Consider the following 22,961-nt stretch of genomic DNA (forward strand, 5'->3'; position numbering starts at 1 on the left):
ACAGTCGATTCCAGTTATTTGGGACACATCGGGACTAGTGCATTTTGGCCCGATTAAGCGGCTGCCCCAATTATTCACGTAAATAGTTAAAAATACAATTCCCCCCCTTTACAATTGGTTCACTGTACAATCAAATCACGTTACGATGGAGTCACCATTGCCCCAATTATTCACGTAAATAGTTAAAAATACAATTCCCCCCCTTTACAATTGGTTCACTGTACAATCAAATCACGTTACGATGGAGTCACCATTGTAAAGTACTGTTCATTATATGATGTGTAATAAGCATCGGTCATTGTGATCATGTTTGTGAATTGAATTTTAATCCAATTAAACAGCGATTCTAATTAGCGAAAATAGGAGGAATATTATCCACAGGCTATAAAAGTAAAGATATATTAATTACAAATTTACCCTTTACGTTACCAATTAAAAAATTAAAGGATATGTGAAATTCGGAAGAATATACGTGATAATCAGAAGAATTAATACGTACTGTAATATGTACATACTAACTAAACTAGTTGACATTTCTGTTCACTGTCATTTGTGGGTGGAGGTTAAAATTTAAAACAGTAAAAAGACAAGCAATCACTAACAAAGAACACAGCACACACAAATTGCAAGTAACATGATATGCGCAAGTGAGAATGGAGTAACAAATTACGAAGCTTTAAAAATAGGAATGAAGAGAAGATTTTGAAAATTATTTTTTTTATATGATTGAAGATTCCATAGAAGTGTAAACACATTTTACCATAATAACCCACAGAATTCCAGCTGTCGGTATTATCGCAAATTCAATAAGATCGAGTTTACTATCAGTTGATGACAGATTTCACTAACAGTTTTTTTTTTTTTTTGTTTTTTTTTTTAGGAGCATTAGCAACTAAGGCCATATTGCTCCAGGATATGCGGTGGTCATTCCCTGAATGACCTTTCCGCATCCTCTGTATTTGGTGGTGACGGGCTCGAACCCCGGTCTAATCAAGAAGCGTGTGCTACGCACTGCTGCTCCTTCCCACCTGGCTACGGAGGCGCCCGATTTCACTAACAGAAAAGCCCAATAAACAGGTGACTGCTAATTGTTTTTATTGTTTTATGGTTGTGACCTCCAGAAATCCGACCGAACTACGTGGTACGGTCAGAAACAATCATAGGGTAATCTTCAGTGCTGCGGTCTCCAGCCCCGATTAAACGGCATTTTATCCCAATTAAGCGAAGTAAACCCTGGCTATTTTCTCGTTTGGGTTCTGTTTTTTAAGATTTGCCCCAAATAAACGGCTGCCCCGATTAACCGGTAGATCAAATAACCAGAATCCACTGTATGTATTTCGTACGCTGTGTAGGCTTTATGAGGGCTATGAAGGGAATCAAAACCAAAGTGGACATATTTAAGAAAATTGGTATATACCACACAATGAATTAAAGTTAATTCACTCAGGTGTGATGAATTGAAGAGGAACTATAGGAAATTTTGGAATTGGTGAAAGAAATAAGAGGTGAAAGACTTGTGGAATTTGCAGAATCTCAAGGACTGTCAGTAATGAACACTTTTTTCAAGAAAAGGGTGAACAGAAAGTGGACATGGAAGAGTCCAAATGGATTAACAACTAATGAAATCGACTTCATCCTCACTAACAGGAGATGAAAAAGCAGTATGTACTGGAACTTAAAAACAAGTTTGAGCTTCTGCAGACTGCTCAGGACCAAGATATCGACGAGGAATATTACAACTTTCTGAAAGTGATAAAGCCCAAGAAACCTATAGGGAAACAGAAATCCAAAGAAGAAAAAATTAGTCAAGAAACACTTGTCATGATGAACCGAAGACGACAAATGAAGAGCAAGAAAAATACTGACAGGGAGAAAATTGAGTATACTGAGTTATGCAAAGCCATTAGAAAGAGACTCAGAGAGGACATAAGAAGATTTAACACAAGAAAAGTAGAACAAGCATTAAGGGAAAACAAAGGATTTAAATCAGCAGCCATGAGCAGTAATCCAGAAAGACAAATGATACTGAAACTGAAGAATAGCGATGGTGTACTTATAAACAGCAGAGAAGGCATAATTCAAATAGCAGAAGACTACTATAGAGAATTATACAAGGAGCGAGGGAATGATACCAGCAGTGGGAAAGATGGATTGCAAAGTAGCAACACATACGACATACCCGATATTCTTCCTGATGAGGTAGAACATGCATTGAAGAAAATGAAGAATAGGAAAGCCCCGGGGGAAGATGAAGTTACTGTAGAGTTGTTAAAATTGGGAGGAAGAGACAACGCAAAAACTGGCAAGGCTCTTCACAAAGTGCATTAGAAAAGGTGTGATGCCTAAGCAGTGGAATAATGCAATCATAGTTTTGCTGCATAAGAAAGGAGATAAATCAGAAATTGGAAATTATAGACCAATTAGCTTGTTATCCCACATCTACAAGTTGTTCACAAGGATCATTACTAACAGATTAGAAAGAATACTTGATGAGAATCAACCGAAAGAGCAAGCTGGCTTTAGGACAGGATTCTCAACTATGGATCACCTTCATGTAATATCACAGCTAATGGAGAAAGCAAATGAATATAAAACACCATTATGCCTGGCATTTGTGGATTATGAAAATAATGTGGATTATATTTGTGGCATTTGACTCCATACAGCATAAGGCAATGTTTCGGGCACTGGAAAGACAAGGCATAGATACGCCATATATTATGATTTTGAAGAATATATGAGAGTGCTACCTCCTTTATTAGACTAGACAAAGACAGTAGCAAATTTAAAATCGAGAAAGGAGTTCGACAAGGAGACACAATATCTCCGAAGCTGTTTACTGCTGCCCTTGAGGAAGCTTTCAGAGGATTAGACTGGTCACAGAAAGGAGTCAATGTGAACGGAGAGTACCTAAACCATTTACGATTTGCAGATGACATTGTGGTTATAAGCCACGATCCCAAAGAATTAGAGGAAAATCTTAATCAGTTATGCACAGTTAGTAAGGATTTTGGACTAAAGATGAATATGGCTAAAACAAAAGTAATGATGAACAAGTATGCCAAGGAAAGGGAAATAATGATTGAAGGAGCAGTAATTGAAAAGGTGGAGTCATATACTTATCTGGGACAAGTTATTAGCTGTAATAATGGTAAATGGCTGGAAGTCAAGAGAAGAATAAATTTTGGATGGATAGCATTCAGGAAATATAGTCACATACTGAAGAGCAATATCCCAGTTTATCTGAAACGTAAAATTATGAATCAATGTATACTCCCCACCATGACTTATGGAAGCGAAACTTGGGCACTCACCAAAAGAATGGAAGAGAAGCTGAGAACTACACAGCGAAGAATGGAACGAATTATATTGGGAATCAGACTGTTAGATAAGAAGAGAAACACATGGATTAGGCAGCAAACTCAAGTAAAGGACATTCTTATCAAAACTAAAGAACTAAAATGGTCTTGGGCAGGACACATAGCTCGAAGACATGATGACAGATGGACTAAGAAAATAACAGAATGGTATCCAAGAGGAGCTAGAAGAAAACCTGGAAGACAAAGTCGGAGATGGATAGATGAAATTCATGAGTTTTTGGGTAGTAAATGGATGGCCAGTGCTCAAAACAGAAGGAACTGGAAAGTTGCTGGAGAGGCCTTCATCCTGCAGTGGATTGAAAATGGCTGATGATGATGATGATGATGATGAATTGAAGGTAACTTAAAGTGAACCTGAAGCACTAATAAGACACATTAATCACAGTGTTGTAGGTTGAGCAGAGTTTAGGGAGGTAGTATGTGATATGAAGTCTTTGATCTTTATCTGTTTCGTATGTTTTTTTTTTCCCTTAATAAATTTTGCGATAAGCAATCTTGAACTTTTCTTTCTATTTTCAAGAAAAGGTCAGTGTTTTCATCCATTCCATCAAACATAGAGACCTTTCTGAATTTTAGGAAATGCTTCTGACATTTCTTTAATTTGAACTGCTTCTTGGGTTGCTCTGGTTCTTCAACGGGTTCGGCACTCCCTTGCTCCTCAACTATTTGCACATCCAACTGGGCTGTCTTCTGTTTTTAAATCTTCACCTCGTTCATCCACAAGCTTGCCTACATCTTCGTTCTCCAGGACTAGCTGGAACTTGTGCGCTAAGTTTACAATTTCTTTGGTAACAGAAGACATCAGCTCATCTTTGTTGAAGCCTTCGTTGTTAAGCTTGGAATTTTTTAGATTTTTCCAAACTCTGCTCATACAAGTTGTTGTCATATCATTCCAGGCTCTTGAAATTCAAGGATGTTAAAGGTCTAGAGCAGAGGTTCCCAAACATTCTCAGTTCACGGCACCCTTAGTGTCCCAGCCCTTGGCCAAAAGAAAATCTTAACAGTGATATTTGACCTTTTAATAGTCCGATTCTCTCTGTGTGTATATACACTGAGTGATCACTGAATTATGACCACCTACCTAATACTTCGTAGGGCCTCCTTTTGCCCTCCATACAGCAGCTATCCGATGTAGCATTGATTCAACAAGATGTTGGAAGTGTTCAGGAGGTATGGCCAACCAAGCTGTGTGTAATGCAGCTAGCATTGCAGGTATCGAGGCGATTGGTGTATCCAGACACCTGATATGCCTTTCCATAGTGTCCCACAAGTGCTCTATGGGATTGATATCAGTGGAGTTCAGAGGCCAATCAATATGCTGGAAGTCAGAACTGTGTTCCTCAAACCATCAAGTGCTCATTGGCTCGGCACATTGTCATCTTGGAAAACACCATCGCCATTCGGGAAAAAGTGTAACATAGCGGGGTGTACAGTCAGCAAGCAGTTGACGATAGTGGAGACCACTGATATGTTGTTCCACATGCACCAGGGGTCCAAGTTCCTGCCAGTGAAACATGCCCCACAACATACAAACCATCTCCACCAGCCTGCACTTTTGATGCCATGCATGATGGATTAAGAGCCTCATGTTGTTGACGCCAAATCCGTACATGATCATCCACGGTGTCAAGTAAATAATGTGACTCATCCGACAGTACATCTTTTTCCAGTCTTCTAACGTCCAACTTGCATGCTCTTTGCACCAGGCGAGTCTTTTACACCAATGAACCTTGGTTAGGAGAAGATACCACAGGGGTTCTCTGCTGGTATAGCCCATACATGCGAGCGTGCAATGCATGGTCATGGCAGATATTGTTCCGAGTTGGCCCACATTTTATTGGGTAGTCAACTCTTCAACAGTGCTGCGCCTGTTCGCCTGTACAAGTTGTCGGACTCGGCACTTACCTCTAACATCAACCTTTCGCAGTTTTGCCATCGGGTTGTTGTTTGACCATTTTGCCGCCAAGTCCTGGTACACTTTAACAGCGGCAGCTCTCAAACACCCCACCAGTTTAGCCGTTTGGGAAATCGAGGCACCGGCTCATCGAGCTCCCACAATCTGTCCTTTATCAAAGTCTGATAAATCCTTCCTTTTACCCATCATGCTCAGAATTTTACTACCTACTGAACCACTGACACCTTATCTATGCTACATAGGTTGACTAACTCTGCACTCTCGTACCTCACATGGTTAACGGTCACATTCAGTTTTCATAGGGGTGGTCATAATTCAGTGATCACTCAGTGTATAATATTAAAAAAATATGATAGTTATTATAATAATATAATTATAAACGAAATTACAATTCATAATACAAATTGCATATACTTATATAATTTTATTCTTTATATAGAGATTCATAACATCTATAATTGATGTTTTTTTATATAAATAAATATAAATTATAGATCACTACAAAATTAAAATGAAATGGTACAGTGAATATCGTACACCTTTTTATAATGAAATAAATATATAAATTTCAAAAAACAAAAAAGTTTAAGTAACTTAAACCCAAATTACATAGCGCCCCTGGTAGGTTGTTGGGGCACCCCGGTTGAAACCCACCGGTCTACAGTGTAATTCACTGAAGAAATAGCCGATGGAACACAGTCCATGTGGCTTAAACATTGTGGGGGTTTCTCAGAGTGCTTCAACTTAGTTCACTTGTCTTAAACACATTGTCGAATATTTTTTCAGAATTTTTAAGGCAGAAAATGAAATTTATTTACCTAGACTCTAGTACACCGCAGGTTATTATCCAACTTAGTTTGTATGGGAATGAAAATAAAAACTTATTTATTTATTTATTCCTTCATTCGACTTCACTCTTAAAAATTTTACAGAAAGTATCTTTACGATTTTACCAAAAAAAATTTACGTCCAAATTTATGTAACTTGGGCTTACGTAAGCCGGGGACTAACTGTACTGATGTTTATTGTATGTTATTGTGGTAGTAGTTTAGTATTTGGGTTAATGCTGTAATTTTTATTTTTTTTTTATTTTTACCAAAATTATGCCTGGGTCTAGAGCAAAAAAGCATATGACCCAGAGAAGTGAGGATGCCTTGGTTTCAGGAAGTGGAGGGGGCTGCCAAAGGGCTCTTCTACAGATCATAGTCTCATCGCAGTGTGTAAATGGTACATGCAGATCTGACTGTAACTGGACATAATGCCACAAGGGTCACCTCTGTGTGGCTAGGTGCAGAGAGAGTGAGGAAATTAAATTGAAGTTAACCATTTTGTTGGATGAATTTCAGAGCTTGAAGAAAAATGGTTGTTGCTCTCAATTACCCATAAATTTATTTGATGCATGGCACACATCAAATAAAATAAAATAAAATAAAAAAATCGAATTAAAAAATATATAAAAAAATAATTAAAACTTAAAATGGCTATCAGAGTGATATAAATATGAATTTTAATATTACTTCAGTATATTTTTGATAGTTCTGGCAGTAGCAATGCTGGCAAAGCAGTGGAATATAGAAAGTATATTTTTGCCTTTTTGATCTGAACTCCTGATTTTATTAGAATTTGAGAAGTATATCTGTAAAAAAAAATCAGGTTTGAGTATTAAGCATTCTGTGTATGCCTATGTGCCAGTTCATGTAACAATGGGCTTAAGTATTTGTAGAGAATGTCACATGTTTGTAGTAAAAATAAACATTATGGGTCAGAAACATTACTTCTAGAGGGATGTAGATGTCTAACATTAATTTACTTTTGGTTTTGATTTCATATCTTTCATGTCCTTGTTTCAGTTTTAAGTGTGTTAGTTGGATTATAATTTTTAACTTTCCAGATATCGAATGGAACTTGTGGGTTGTCATAAATGTTTTGCTACTCAGTAGCAAACCATTTATTGATTTGCTCGATGACTGCTTTCTATACAAACATGATGAGAAAAATGCAACAGACAAAGAATATTCTTGACTTGGTTATCAGCTGGGATTTATCATGTTTTTCAAGTAAAGGTACCTATAGATGGCAATGAATATAGTATACTGATGTAGAATATATTAAAAGAAATAACTACTATAGAGAGTAAAGGAAAGGGATTTCATTTTTACAGAGGTGATTATAATGGGCTCAGATATTTTTAAAAATCTTTAATCTTTTCAGTGAAGAGCTGATGATGTAAATGCCAATGGAAGTATTCAGAGAGGTAATCACAGAGGCCACTGTGTTTTTATACCAACTACTAAGAGATATCATTCAAGATTTAGATCAAAATTGATGTCAGATGTAAACCGATGAGCTTAGTGGCAGAAGAAAAATGCACGGAATGATTATAAATTTTTAGGAAATAGAGTCCTACATTAAGTATAAACTAATGTGTAATCAAGTTACTCAATGTGAGGTTAAAACAGATGATGAGAAGTCTTTGGCTAAGAGTGCAAAGAAAAGTAACAAGGGAATTCTTTGCATATACAACACTAGAAGGAAAGGGAGAATCACATTGATCCACTGGATATAAATGGCATAAGTAATGACAACCCTATACAGACTGCTGATAAATTGAATAAATATTTTGCATCAACATTCACATATGATGAAGATTTTGTAGAAGTCCATCTAATACCAATTGGAAGTTAAATAATTTTATAATATCAGAAAGTAAAGTGTAAGAGAAATTGCTGCAGTTAAAAATGAAAAGAACCAATTATATTAAAAGAAGCTGCAGCAGACAGTTAAAACTTAAACCTAAAAGCAGTTAGATTTTTATCCACAATAATGAGAGCATTTTAAGTTCAGAAGTACTGCAGATTGGAGATGTACAAATATATCACCTATTCACAAGGAGCTGTTTCAAAAGGTAAATAGATTAACTGCAGGCCTATAATTTTAACCTCTCTGCCAGAATAAATAATAGAACCAATAGTTAAATACGTAATGCAAGATTATTTTTACAGGAGTAGAACCATATGGCAATCACAGCAGTAAAAGTGAGATCATACCTCACCAATCAGATTGTTACTATAAGGTAGTTATAAAGGAACTGATGCAAAGAATAAGTTTTACATTATATACATAGATTTCAGAGGAGCCTCTGACACTTAACCTATGTATAACTGTTGTATAAACTGGAGCAATGTGAAATTAGTAGCACATTACTACTATGGATAAATGGATGGTTAAGTGCAGGAAACAAAGAGTGGAAAGAATAAAAAAACATAAAGTAATTTTAAATACTATTGTTTAAGCATAAGATTAGTGTAGTATAGTGCATAATATAATATTGTCAATTAATCAGTAAATCTATTAATCTTGATAAACTTTATTGTCAATTAAATTGTACTTTTAACTCTATATATATATATATATATATATATAACGACTTAATTGTAACAAATAATTAATACATAACTATAGTAGTACACGTGATACAGAAGTTATATAAAGGGAACTCGTAGAAAACACTAGATACCGAAAAAATAAATATAGCGTTATAACTGTTTTGGGATATAACTCAAGGATTTAATTTTGTTTTGAAATTTTATTGAATTAAATCGGAATCATGACTCAGACCAGAGCAGCAAAGCAAAAGGCTCAAGCTAATGGGAGTGCTGTGGTTCAGGGGAGAACTGAGGGGGGCAGTTGCCTTCTGAATCACAGTCTTTTAAAATGCACTGTTTGCTTGATGTTTGCGGAGCAGTCGGGTACAGGACATGATACTGCCAAGGGATGTCTTTGTGTGTGCAAGATGTAAGGAGTGCAAGGAAATCAGGCGACAACTCAGAGTTCTTATGGGCCTTTATGAGAGCTTGAAGGACAGGGTGGATGGCTTTGAAGGAAATAAATTGAGGGCCCATCAAGCTCTCAGCCGCCCACATCAACGCCAGAGCTTGCACTTGGTCATCAGGCAACACAGAGGCAGCCCCCTAGGCAGAATGCGCTGGTCCCACAGGAACAAGTAGTTGTTGGTGACTCTATTGTCAGGGAAGCGGGGAACATGCTTTGTAAAAAGGATAGGTGGAATAGGACCAGGGTATGTCTGCCAGGGGCAAAGGTTGATGATGTTGTAGAGCGGATATCATCTTTTAAGGGCACAAAAGGTGATATAGTTGTACACGTTGGCACTAATGATATTAAGAGTAGGAGACCGGCGGAATTACTTAGCAAGTACAGGTCACTGTTGAAAAAAAGCCGTGAATTAGGGTTGAATTTGAAAGTGTCTGCAATTCTGCCCAGACACGATAGGAGGGAGTATATGATGAGAGCCTTGTCGATCAATTCGGCCCTGGAGGGATTGTGCAAGGCTCAAGGGGTAGAATTTCTTTCAGCCTGGACTGTACTTGTTAACAGGAGAGATTGCTTCTACAGGGATGGGATACACTTAAATAGAAAGGGTGCAAGAATTTTTGCTGATGCTGTCGAGGCAGAGTTAGGTGGGTCGGAAAACTGCTAGTTGGGGGGGATACGAGGACTAATAGATTAACAGTAGCCACTGGCAGAGGTGGAAGTGATTCTTGCACTGCTTCTATTGAAATGAGCAGAAGACTGAAAAACAAGATGAAGGATATTTCAGAGACTGCTGGGAGTCATTGCGGTACAAGTAAACACATGGGTTGTGTTAGGGTAGCCAAGAATAGAAATAGGTGCATGTATACCTGCGTGTACACCAATGCTAGGAGTTTGGTAAATAAATTTGATGAATTTGAGGTCTTGCTCAAAACATCAAAGGCAGATATTGTTGGGATATCAGAGACGTAGTGTCACACAGATATAAGGAATGCGGAACTGGAATTTGGGGAATACAATGTGTATAGAAAGGATAGACAGGACAGGAGGGGAGGAGGGGTTATGCTATTAGTTAAGAAACACAAAGTCCAAGGGAGTGAAGCCAGTCGACATCGATGGACAGGGCAGTGTCGAGTCAGTTTGGTGTGACATAAGCATAGGGAAATCAAAATTGAGAGTAGGAGTGTGCTATAGGCCTAATGTCTCTGATGAGTATAATAAGAAACTGTACGGGGAAATAGAGTGGGCCAGTAAATCAGAGAGTCTTATAATGGGGGATTTTAATTTCCCAGATATTGACTGGAATTTGTGGGTTGGTCACTCGCACACTAGCAAGGCTTTTGTGGATTTATTGGATGATTGTTTTCTACATCAGCATGTTCGTGAGGCAACAAGAGGGAGCAATACTCTTGATCTGATTATCAGTAGAGATTCTTCATGCATTAAGAATCTGCAGATAAATGAACCACTAGGTGGCAGTGATCACAGTGTGTTGAAGTGGGATTTACTCAAGGAGGTAACTACCATCAGAGGTAAAGGGAAGGGTTTTTGTTTTCGTAAAGGCGACAATGATGGTCTGAGACAGTATTTATTCTATACAGTGGGACCAACTGATGATGTTACCAACAGCAAACTCAAAATGGGAAGCATTCAAGGAACTAATCTTGGAGGCTACCAGGCTTTACATACCAACTAAGAAATATTGTTCAAGGTTTAGGCCTAAATGGTTGTCAGATGAACTAATGAGACATGTGGCAGAGAAGAAAAATGCATGGGATACATACAAATTAATGGGTGACATGGAAGCCTATGATAGATATAAGTTGGTCTCTAACCAACTCACAAAGGAGATTAGGCAGGCAAAGGCAGACTACGAAAAATCCTTGGCAAAGGATGCAAAGAAAAACAGAAAAGAGTTCTTTACCTATTTAAACTCAAGAAGGAAAGGGATGAATCAGATTGGTCCACTGTATATTGATGGTTCAAGAGTTGAGGATCCTTCTCAGGTGGCTAACAATCTAAATGAGTATTTTGCATCTACATTCACACATGAGGAGTTATTCAGGAAGGAGAATGATATAGGTAAAGTAAACATTGGCAGTGAGCTGGATGATTTTGTAATAACTGAGAGGAAAGTGGAGGAGAGATCGTTGAGGATAAACATAAAAAAGGCACCTGGGGTGGATGGGATCTATCCAGTTATATTAAAGGAGGCGGCAAAGGAAGTAAGCAAACCCCTAGCCATAATTATGAGAGCTTCTTTGGACTCAGGGGAGGTACCCATAGACTGGAGATGTGCAAATGTAACCCCAATTCACAAAGGAGGATCAAAGGCTGACACAAGTAATTATAGACCTGTTAGTTTAACTTCTGTTCCAGGTAAATTAATGGAGGCACTGGTTAAAGAAGCACTGCAGGATCATCTAGACAAGAATTCAGTTATAGCTCAGACGCAGCATGGTTTTGTTAAGGGCAGGTCTTGCCCGACCAATTTGATTGGATACTATGATGTAGTCACAAAAGAACTGGATGCAGGGAATAACTTTGATATTATATATTTGGATCTTAGAAAGGCTTTTGATACTGTTGCACATGGAAGACTGCTGCACAAATTGGAGCAGTGTGGCATTGGAGGCAAACTGCTGCTATGGATAAGGGGATGGTTGAGTGGCAGAAGACAGAGAGTGGTAATCAATGGACACTGCTCAACGTGGACTAATGTTATTAGTGGAGTTCCTCAGGGTTCAGTGTTGGGTCCATTGTTGTTTTCGGTGTTTATGAATGATATTGATGATGGGATATCAAGTTTAATGTCCAAGTTTGCAGATGATACACCACTGACGCTATGCTGCTGCAACAGGATCTGGAAAGGTTGAACAGATGGGCTGAGAGGTGGCAAATGAAGTTCAACATTGACAAATGTAAAGTACTACATATGGAAAACAGTAACCCCAGAGCAACGTATCAACTCTGCAGTACTACACTGACAGTGGTGGAGAATGAAAAGGACCTGGGGTAATTGTGCAGGCAGATATGAAGTTCTCTGAGCAGTGCAGACGAGCTGCAAGAGTAGTCATGGTGTCTTGTCAATGATATACAGGAATTTTTCTAGCAGGGATAAGGAGGTGATTATTCCCTTGTATAAGGCAATGGTTAGGCCACATCTTGAGTACTGTATACAGGTCTGGAGGCCTCATTTCAAGAGGGATGTAGAGCTGCTGGAACGGGTACAGAGAAGGGCAACAAGATTAGTGAATGGAACAAAGGTTTGCTCTTACGAAGAAAGGCTTAAGTTTTGCAAATTACAGAGTCTGGAGACTAGGCACCGGCGAGGTGATCTGATAGAGGTGTATAAGGCTTTGAATGGTTTGAGCATGCTCAATGCCAATGGGATTTTTCATCTTGCTCAGAATAATCAGCTCAGAGGGCATAAATTCAAATTGAGGAAGGACGGATGTCGGATAGATGTGCGGAAATTTGCCTTTGGCCAGCGGGTGGTTGGTTGGTGGAACCGACTTCCATCACTTGTTGTTGAAGTTGATAGCCTAAACAAATTTAAGGCTCAACTGGACAGGTATTTCGAGCGAACGGAGGGGTGAAATGGGAGTGGTGTGTTTTTTTTTTTTTTTTGACTGATGCTGAATAAGCTTGCTTTCTTGCATCATATGCCTGTACTAATGCTAATGTTAATGCTAATTAAGTTGTTAGGACATATACCATATGGTTATGTAAATATTACAATTTACATAATCAGAAAGATACGTCATGTATTTTTGAGAGTGAACATTTCATTTTTGAATTTTGGAATACAACCCCTCATTGTACCATTACACCTACAGAAAAACTGCTCCCAATTTATAAACTTTCATTTTACAAACTATTTCTTGGGAATGTATGTTATGTTTTTTTTGAAAGGATTATTGTATTTAAACTAATGACTTTATAATCATAAATATTAAAAAATATATATACACACACACACACATATATATATATACAGGGTGTCTCAAAAATATTGGTACAAACGTTTAGGGGAGGTAGGTAACATCTAAAGGAATGTGAATCGCATAGGAACCCACAACCAGAAACTTCACCGTAAGTCAGTAGATAGTGCGATAGTTGCCGCACAAACAGCATGCGTCGATATACGAACTGTGAGCTGGCAGACATGCACCTAGTGTATGGATTAGCAGAGGGCAATGGACGAGCCGCTCAACGAATTTATGGAGAACGCTTCCCAGACAGACATGTATCGGACCACCGTTTGTTTGTGCGTGTGCATCAAAATTTTCTTCATATTTATTTAATTTTTATTTAATTGATTTGCTCCACCATTTATAAATTAGCATTAGCATTAGTAGAGGCATTTGATGCAAGAAAGCAAGCTTATGCAGCATCAGCCAAAAAAAAAAAAAAACCACTTCCACTTCACCCCTCTGTTCGTTCAAAATACCTGTCCAGCTGAGCCTTAAACTTATTTAGGCTATCAACTACCACGACAAGGGATGGAAGTCTGTTCCACCAACCAACCACTCGCTGACTAAAGGCAAATTTCCGCACGTCTATCCTACATCTGTCTTTCTTCCTCAATTTGAATTTATGCCCTCTCAGGTGATTATTCTGAGCGAGAGGAAGAATCCCATCAGCATTGAGCATGCTCAAACCATTCACTGCTTTATACACCTCTATCAGATCACCTCGCTGGTGCCTAGTTTCCAGACACTGTAATTTGCAAAACTTAAGCCTTTCTTCGTAAGAGCACCCCCTTTGTTCCATTCACTAATCTCGTTGCCCTTCTCTGTACTCGTTCCAGCAGCTCTACATCCTTCTTGAAATGAGGCCTCCAGACCTGTAACAGTACTCTAGGTGTGGCCTGACCATTGCCTTATACAAGGGAATAATCACCTCCTTATCCCTGCTAGAAAAATTCCCATATATCATTGACAATACACCATGAGGTACTCTTGCAGCCCGTCTGCACTGCTCAGAGAACTTCATATCTGCCTGCACAACCAACCCCAGGTCCCTTTCATTCTCTACCACTGTCAGTGTAGTACCACAGAGTTGATACGTTGCTCTGAGGTTGCTGTTTCCCATGTGTAGTACAGCAGGCCCCCGTTATAACGCGGTTCGCTTTACGCTGATTTGCTATAACGCTGTTCTTATATTATAACCCGTATCTGACTATAACGATGTCACAGATCACTATAACGCTCTTTTACAGATTACATTTTTGACATATTTAACAAAATCGTTTCATTTGATGGAGTCGATAGCTTGAAAATAAATAGCAAAACAGCATTAAAACGTTTCCCACGCCGACTTGAGCAATTTTCCCACGCTCGGTGAAATTTTCTCTCACGCTAATTTAAGTACAGTCACTTGTTACGTAGTTCCGAGATCAACATTTTAAAAAATGATCAAATATATTGCTTGTAATATTTGCGTTATATGCATTTATCCGAAGTCTAGTAAGTCATCACTCAGTACAGTATTAGACATCGTGCATAACGGACAGTTTACTTGAACATTGTATCATAATTAATTCAACCAACGCAGTTATATTTTCGAAGAGCTAATAATGACCGACAGGAATGAAAATGCAACAACGTCTGGGCGCAGTACGAAGGCTATAAATGTAAGAAAAAGACTGAATTTGAAAATTAAATTAGACGTTTTGAAGCGAATCGATTCCGGTCAACGACAAGCGGATGTGTGCCATAATTCATGACTCGCAAATTTAACTGTAAGAACAATTATGAAAAAATAAAGAATTAATTTTAGCAGCGGGAAAGATAGCTGTTCCACTGCAAGCAACTAGGACTAGACTGGCTATTAGGATTGAAATGGAAAGACTAATTTTTTTGAAGATAATATTCCAATGCAGAATTCAGTTAAGTTAAATATTAAAAAGACAGAGAGAGAGAAAGAGATTAGCCAATACGATGATCTGAAGAAAACTCGCCTAAAAAAAAAAAAATGTGGAACCATTTAAAACTGGTAGAATAGATTTAAAATCCCGGGATAAGCCGCTAGTGCAGATTAAGGAGCCGAAACTTTCAAAAAAGAACTTGTTAAAATTATTGAAGAGGGGTATTATGTGTTATACTTCTCAACAAGTTTTTAACATAGATGAAGCAGGACTTTTGTGGAAACGAATGCCTAAAAGAAGTTTCATATTGAAAGAACAAAAAACATGCCAAGTTTCAAAGCGGCAAAGGATCGGTTGACTTTATTGTTGGGTGGTAACGCTGCGGGCCATTTAAAATTAATACCCCTTTTAGTTTATTTGGAAGAGGGCCAAAGTTCAACTCAAAATCCACACATTTTTCATGATTAAATTCATCCATTAAATTAAATCAATTAAATTCATTATTTTAATTGGAATTTTGTTTACTTTTGAGACGCAAGTAGTTACCACATAATTATACGTATGTAATGCAGAATATTTTATATGTGCAAATATTTGAATATTAAATATTTTGACCGACATTTGTGCATCTTTTCATTACCGTTTATTATTGATTAGGAAATATCCTATGGCACCGACCGCAGCTCACAAATACATATGTTACCTTATGGGAAAGCGGCGCTCGCTTAGCGCGGATTCACTTAGCGCTCTGTTTTTCCGGAACGAATGATCAGCGTTAAGCGGGGGTCACCTGTACTTTACATTTGTCAATGTTAAACTTCATTTGCCACCTCTCTGCCCATCTGCTCAACCTTTCCAGATCCTACTGCAGCAGCATAGTGTCCTTGACAACCCTGCCTACCTTTGTATCGTCTGAAAACTTCGACATTAAGCTTGATATACCATCATCAATATCATTTATGAATACAGAAAACAATAATGGACCCAACACTGAGCCCTGAGGGACTCCACTAATAACATTAGTCCACAATGAGCAGTGTCCATTGATTACCACTCTCTGTCTTCTCCCCCTCAGCCACCCCTTTATCCACAGCAGCAATTTGCCTCCAATGTCACACTGCTCCAATTTGTGCAGCAGTCATCCATGTGCAACAGTATTAAAAGCCTTTCTAAGATCCAAGTATATAATATCAAAGTTATTCCCTGCATCCAGTTCCTTTGTGACTGCATCATAGTATCCAATCGAATTGGTCAGGCAAGACTTCCCCTTAACAAAACAATGCTGTGTCCGAGCTATAACTGAAGTCTTGTCTAAACGATCCTGCAGTGCTTCTTTAACTAGTGCCTCCATTAATTTTCCTGGAACAGAAATTAAACTCACAGGCCTATAATTACTTGTGTCAGCCTTTGATCCTCCTTTGTGAATTGGGGTCACATTTGCACATTTCCAGTCTGCGGGTACCTCCCCCGAGTCCAAGGAAGCTCTCATAATTATGGCTAAGGGTTTGCTTACTTCTTCTGCTGCCTCGTTTAATATAACTGGATAGATCCCATCCACCCCGGGTGCCTTTCTTGTGTTTATCTTCAACAGTTTCTCCTCCACTTTACTCTCAGTTATTACAAGATTCTCTAGCTTACTGCTAGAGTTGAATACACCTCTGGCTTTCCCCTCGCTAAATAACTTCTCATGTGTGAATGTCGATGCAAAATATTCATTTAGTTTGTTAGCTACCTGAGCAGGATCATCAACAGTCGACCCATCGATATCAAGTGGACCAATCTGATTCATCCCCTTCCTTCTAGAGTTTACATAAGTAAAGAACTCTTTGCTGTTTTTCTTTGCATCCCTTGCCAAAGATTTCTCGTACTCTGCCTTCGCCTGCCTAACCTCCTTTGTAACTTGGTTACAGATCAACTTGTATCTATCATAGGTTTCTGTGTCATGTGTTAATTTGTATGTATTCCATGCATGTTTCTTCTCTGCCATATGCCTCATCAGTTCATGTGACATCCATTTAGGCCTAAACCTTGATCAATATTTCTTAGTTGGTATGTAAAGCCTAGTAGCTTCCAAGATAAGTTCTTTGAATGCTTCCCATTTTGCATTTGCTGTTGGTATCATCAGTTGGTCCCACTGTATAGAATTTAAATACTGTCTCAGTCCATCGTAGTCGCCTTTACAGAAGCAATAACCCTTCCCTTTACCTCTAATGGTAGTTACCTCTTTGAATAAATCCCGCTTCAGCACACTGTGATCACTGCCACCTAGTGGTTCATTTATCTGCAGATTCTTAATGCATGAAGAATCACTGCTGATAATCAAATCAAGAGTATTACTCCCTCTAGTTGCCTCCTGAACATGCTGATGCAGAAAACAATCATCCAATAAATCCACAAAAGCCTTGCTAGTGTGTGAGTGACCAGCCCCCAAACTCCAGTCAATATCTGGGAAATTAAAATCTCCCATTATAAGATTCTCTGATTTACTGGCACACTCTATTTCCCCGTACAGTTTCTTATTATACTCATCAGAGACATTAGGCCTATAGCACACTCCTACTCTCAATTTTGATCTCCCAATGCTTACGTCACACCAAACTGACTCGACACTGCACTGTCCAGCGACGTCCACTGGCTTCACTTCCTTGGATTTTATGTATTTCTTAACTAATAGCATAACCCCTCCTCCCTTCCTATCCAGTCTATCCTTTCTGTAGATTATACTCCCCAAATTCCAGTTCTGCATTCCTTATATCTGTGTGACACCAAGTCTCTGATATCCCAACAATATCTGCCTTTGATGTTTTGAGCAATACCTCAAATTCATCAAATTTTTTTACTAAACTCCTAGCATTGGTGTACACACAAGTATACATGCACCTATTTCTATTCTTAGCTACCCTAACACAACCCATGTGTTTACTTGTACCGCAATGACTCCCAGCAGTCTCTGAAATATCCTGAATCTTGTTTCTCAGGCTTCTGCTCATTCTAATAGAAGCAGTGCAAGAATCTCTTTCACCTCTGCCAGTGGCTACTGTTAATCTATTCGTCTTTGTATCCCCCCAAGCTAGCAGTTTTCTGACCCACCTAACACTGCCTCGATAGCATTGTGCGATTATGGGTCATTTAGAGGTAACAGGAGTAGTGTGGGCAGACCACTTTCGACGCGAACTCCCGCCATGGAAGAAAGTGTGTTGAATGCCGTCCAGAATAATCCTACTACCAGCACCTGTGCCGTTGCCTCTGCCTTATGAGTGTCTCGTTGCAGTGTACAGCGTGTCTGACACGACGATTCCTTACACCCTTTTCGTCTCCAAAGGGTTCAGTTACTGCTCCTCCAAGATCATCCTGCACATTTGGCTTTTGTGCAGTGGTTTCTCCAAGAAAGTGTTCAAGACTTGAATTTTCCAGCCTATGTTTTGTTCACGGATGAAGCTTATTTCACTTGGGAAGGCTTATTCAATCAGCACAATGCTCATGTGTGGGCTCACGACAACCCACACGGTGTGCGCCCGCATGCAGCACAACATCGCTTCGCAATAAATGTGTGGGCAGGTGTATGGTCGGTGACTGCTTAGTCGGCCCATACCTGTTACCGTCCTGCACAAACTCCGCTAAATATCGGATCTTTCTTGAACAAGTTCTACCAGGGTTACTTGACAATGTTCTAGCAAATGTGAGATGCAACATTTGGTTTGAACATGACGGGGCGCCTGCCTATTATGGAAGGTGTGTTCGTGACTATTTGAACAGGCGTTTTGGGCATCGATGGATTGGCCATGGTGGACCCGTTGCCTCTTTCACCTGATTTATCGAGCCTTGATTTCTTTCTGTGGGGGGGCCCTCAAATCTATCGTGTATAAATCGCATGTGGAGACGGAAATGGATCTCGTGGCGAGACTTGTCTGCGGTGCTGCTACTACGGTCAAAGAAATTCCAGGTGTGTTCGACGGTGTCCGCCAATCCATGCTGTGTCTGTGTTACGCATGTATCGCGTCTCATGGTGGAACCTTCGAGCATCTGTTGTAACATCATGAAATGCATCCACCTTGTACTCCATTGTTAATATTATGTCAAATAAATGTTTGCCACTAATTACTGTCTTGTGTCATTTCTGCTTCTTTTGCTTCTGCTACTACTTTCCCGTGACGTTTCCGGTTATGAGTTCCTATGCAATTCACATTCCTTTAGATGTTACCTACCTCCCCTAAACATTTGTACCAATATTTCTGAGACACCCTGTACATATATCTTTTAACCGAAATATATTAGCCATTTTATATTTTCTGAGGATAGAGTAAATTCAGTTATAAAGCATGACTAAGAAGCCTGTCTTGCACAGTGCTGAACAGAAAGCCTTTGAAGTATGTAGATATTCACTTATATTTATGTTTATTTTGTCTAAATATTATATGACCTCATATAACATTTAGAGTCACAGGCAGTCTTGCTAACAGGAGGCAAAATTAGGTAAAGAATTGGGATAGAGATAGACAACCTAGCCCTCAGGTACCTAAAAGCCCAGAGTTTTGAAATAAACCGGAGCAATGTGATATGTTCAAATAGTTGAAGGAAAGTGAAAAGCATACAAATAAAGACTATAAAACTTGTACTTGGGTTATACAGGAACATAATTCCCATCCATGTTATGATGACCCTGGATATTGTAGTTATGTTAATCAGGAAATGACTATGTGTTTTAAATTTTAATATATTGGTTATTAGGGTAAATTAAATCATAATACAGTGGACTCCGGTTATTTGGGCCACCGGTTAATCAGGGCAGCCGTTTATTTGGGGCAAATCTTAAAAAAACAGAAACCAATCGAGAAAATTGCCAGGATTTACTTCGCCTAATTGGGACAACATGCTGTTTAATCGACGCAGGAGACCGCAGCACCGGTGATTACCCTACGATTGTCTTCAACGGTACCACGTGGTTCGGTCGAAATTCTGGAGGTCACAACCATAAAACAATAAGCAGTCACCTGTTTATTGGGCTTTTCTGTTAGTGAAATCTATCATAAACGGACAGTAAACTCGATCTTACTGAATTTTCGATAATACCGACAGCTGGAATTCTGTGGGTTATTATGGTGAAATGTGTTTACACTTCCATGAAATCTTCAATCATATAAAAAAATTAATTTTCAGATCTTCTCTTCATTCGTAATTTTAAAGCTTTGTAACTCGTTACTCGGTTCTCCCTTGCACGTATTGTGTTACTTGCAATTTGTGTGTGCCGTGTTCTTTGTTATTCATTGCTTATCTTTTTACTGGTTTAAATTTTAACCCCCACCCACAAATGTCAACTAGTTCATATGTACATATTACAGTATGTATTAATTATTTCGATTATCACATATATTCTTCTGATTTTCACATATTTTTTAATTGGTAAGGTAATAAAGGGTAAATTTCTGCTTAATATATCTTTGCTTTTATAGCCTGTGGATAATATTCCTCCTATTTTCGCTAATTAGAATCGCTGTTTAATAGAATTAAAATTCAATTCACAAACGTGATCACAATGACTGGCGCTTACTGCACATCATATAGTGAACGGTACCTTACTATGTTGAGTTCGTCGTAATGTGATTTGATTGTACAGTGAACCAAATGTAAAGGGGGGGGGCGGACATTGTATTTTTAACTATTTACGTGAAACTTCAGATAATTTGGGCAGCCGCTTAATTGGGCCAAAATGCACTGGTCCCGTTGTGTCTCAAATAGCCGGAATGGACTGTATATAAATAATAGGCTGGAGCGTAGGAACTTTTTAGGGATGGAAATACCAGAAGTGTATCAAATTCTAACGTGGAACTAAATGATTTTGTGATAACCAAGAGAAGAGCAGAAGAGAAATTATTACAGCTAAATATAAAAAGGCACCTAGGATGGGATCTATTCAATTATATTAAGGGAAATGCAAAAGAAGTAGCAAACCTTTAGCCATAATTATGAAAGCATCCTTGAATTCAAGGAAGGTCCACGTAGACTGAGGAGGCGTAAATGTATCTCCAATTCATAAAGGGAGGGAAAAACGGGTGGCATGAGTAATTAAAGACCTGTTAGCTTTATTCCTGTTCCAGGGAAAATTATGGGGTTACTGGTTAAATAAGTAATGCAGGACCATCTAGAGAGGAATCCAGAAATACTGCAGTCACAGCATGGATTTGTTAAGGGGCAATCTTGCCTAATTGGTTACTATAATGAAATAACAAAGCATCTGGATGTAAAGAATAATATTAACATCATATACTTAGATTTCAGAAAAGCTTTTAATACATAATTTCAGATTTAGATTTCAGAAAAGCTTCTAATACACATAACAGATTGCTGTACAAATTGGAGCAGCGTGGCATTAGGCAATATTACTGCTATAGATAGATGGATGGCTGAGTGGAAGAAGATAAAGAGTGGCTATCAATTCACTGCTCTTCTTGGATTACTGTAATTAGTGGAGTTCCTCAAGATTCAGTACTAGACCCACTATTGTTGTTTATTTTGTTGTTATTATTGATACTGATAAAGGAGGGCACACCATTTCATTATTTCAGTAACGTACAGTGGACTTTATGCTTTACGATATTAATCCATTCCAGAGACACCATTGTATCATGAAAATATTGTAATGTGAACCCAATAACACAGTTTTTTGACACAGGAGATCCTTGTTATCCAAGGATAATTGGTTACAGAAAATTCCACTTAAAACGGGGACCAATTTTCGTAATGTTTATTTTTTAAATAAAACTAAATGCAACTAGGCATGATATTTTAAGAGTTTCAGATTCTATATAATATCGATGTAGATACACCATAGACAACTCTTAAAGAAAAAGATCATTTCATCTGTGTCTCATATTGTGCTCATCCTTAACGTTGCCCACGTATTTGCACTACCTTGAATAAGTAATGCTTCACTAACAGAGAAGACTATTGTTACTTATTTGCAGTGGGTGCGACCACCCACATGGCACCATTTCAAAGCTAGTTGGCATTTCATCGTAGGGTGGGCAAGTACCCTGGTATTGTAAGTGAAGAGTTACTTATTCCATGTAGTGCAATACATGGGCAACTCATTGTCAAGGATGAGTAGATATGGTGTATCTACACTGATATTATATAGTAATGTTTATTATGCACTTGTACATAGTAAAAAATGGATGAAGGAACTGAAAAATGAGAAAATTTTTTTATTATATGTCACACAATGTGAGGTTAAGCAAAGTTTATTGAAGATACACTATTTTTCAGTTGTATGAATAAAGAATGAATCCAGAGCTGTTCGTGTTTTTTTTTTTTTTTTGTCGTATTTTTTCAGATTAAATTGTGTCATAGCATTTAGTAGTAGTAGTGGCATGTGATGCAAGAAAGCAAGTGTATGAGCTTATGCAGCATCAGCCAAAAAAAAAAAAAATCACACCATTCCCTCCAAATGCCTGTCCAGTTCCTCCTTAAATTTATTTAACCTGTCGACTTCCACAACGACAGATGGAAGTTTGTTCCAGCAATTAACCACCCGCTGGCTAAAGGCAAATTTCCGCACATCTATTCTACATCTGTCTTTTCTTAATTTGAATTTATGCCCCCTTAGGTTCGTAATCTGAACAAGTGGAAGGATCCCATCAGAATTCAGCATGCTCAACCCATTCAAGGCCTTATACACCTCAATCAGATCACCGCGCAGGTGCCTAGTCTCCAGCCACTGCAATTTTCAGACCTTAAGCCTCTCTTGGTAAGAGGATCCCTTCATTTCCCTCACCAATCTTGTTGCCCTTCTCTGTACACGCTCAAGTAAATCTATATCCTTCCTAAAATGAGGCCTCCAGACCTGTACGCAGTACTCAAGGAGTGTCCTGATCATTGCCTTATACAGAGGGACCTCCTTTTCCCTCCTAGCAAAATTCCTATATATCATTGACAAAACCCCATGACCTGCCCTGGCAGCCTATCT

General features: G+C 38.5%; 1 protein-coding gene across 1 annotated transcript in view; it reads right to left on the minus strand.

Moving 5' to 3' along the window:
* The window catches only part of Sld5 (DNA replication complex GINS protein Sld5), a 125,006-nt gene that overhangs the window by 6,528 nt on the left and 95,517 nt on the right, over positions 1-22,961 (minus strand). The window lies entirely within an intron of this gene.

Source organism: Mastigoproctus giganteus, chromosome 7 (genome assembly GCF_048544385.1).
Source record: "Mastigoproctus giganteus isolate SK-2022 chromosome 7, ASM4854438v1, whole genome shotgun sequence".
Classification (NCBI taxonomy): Eukaryota; Metazoa; Arthropoda; class Arachnida; order Uropygi; family Thelyphonidae; genus Mastigoproctus; species Mastigoproctus giganteus.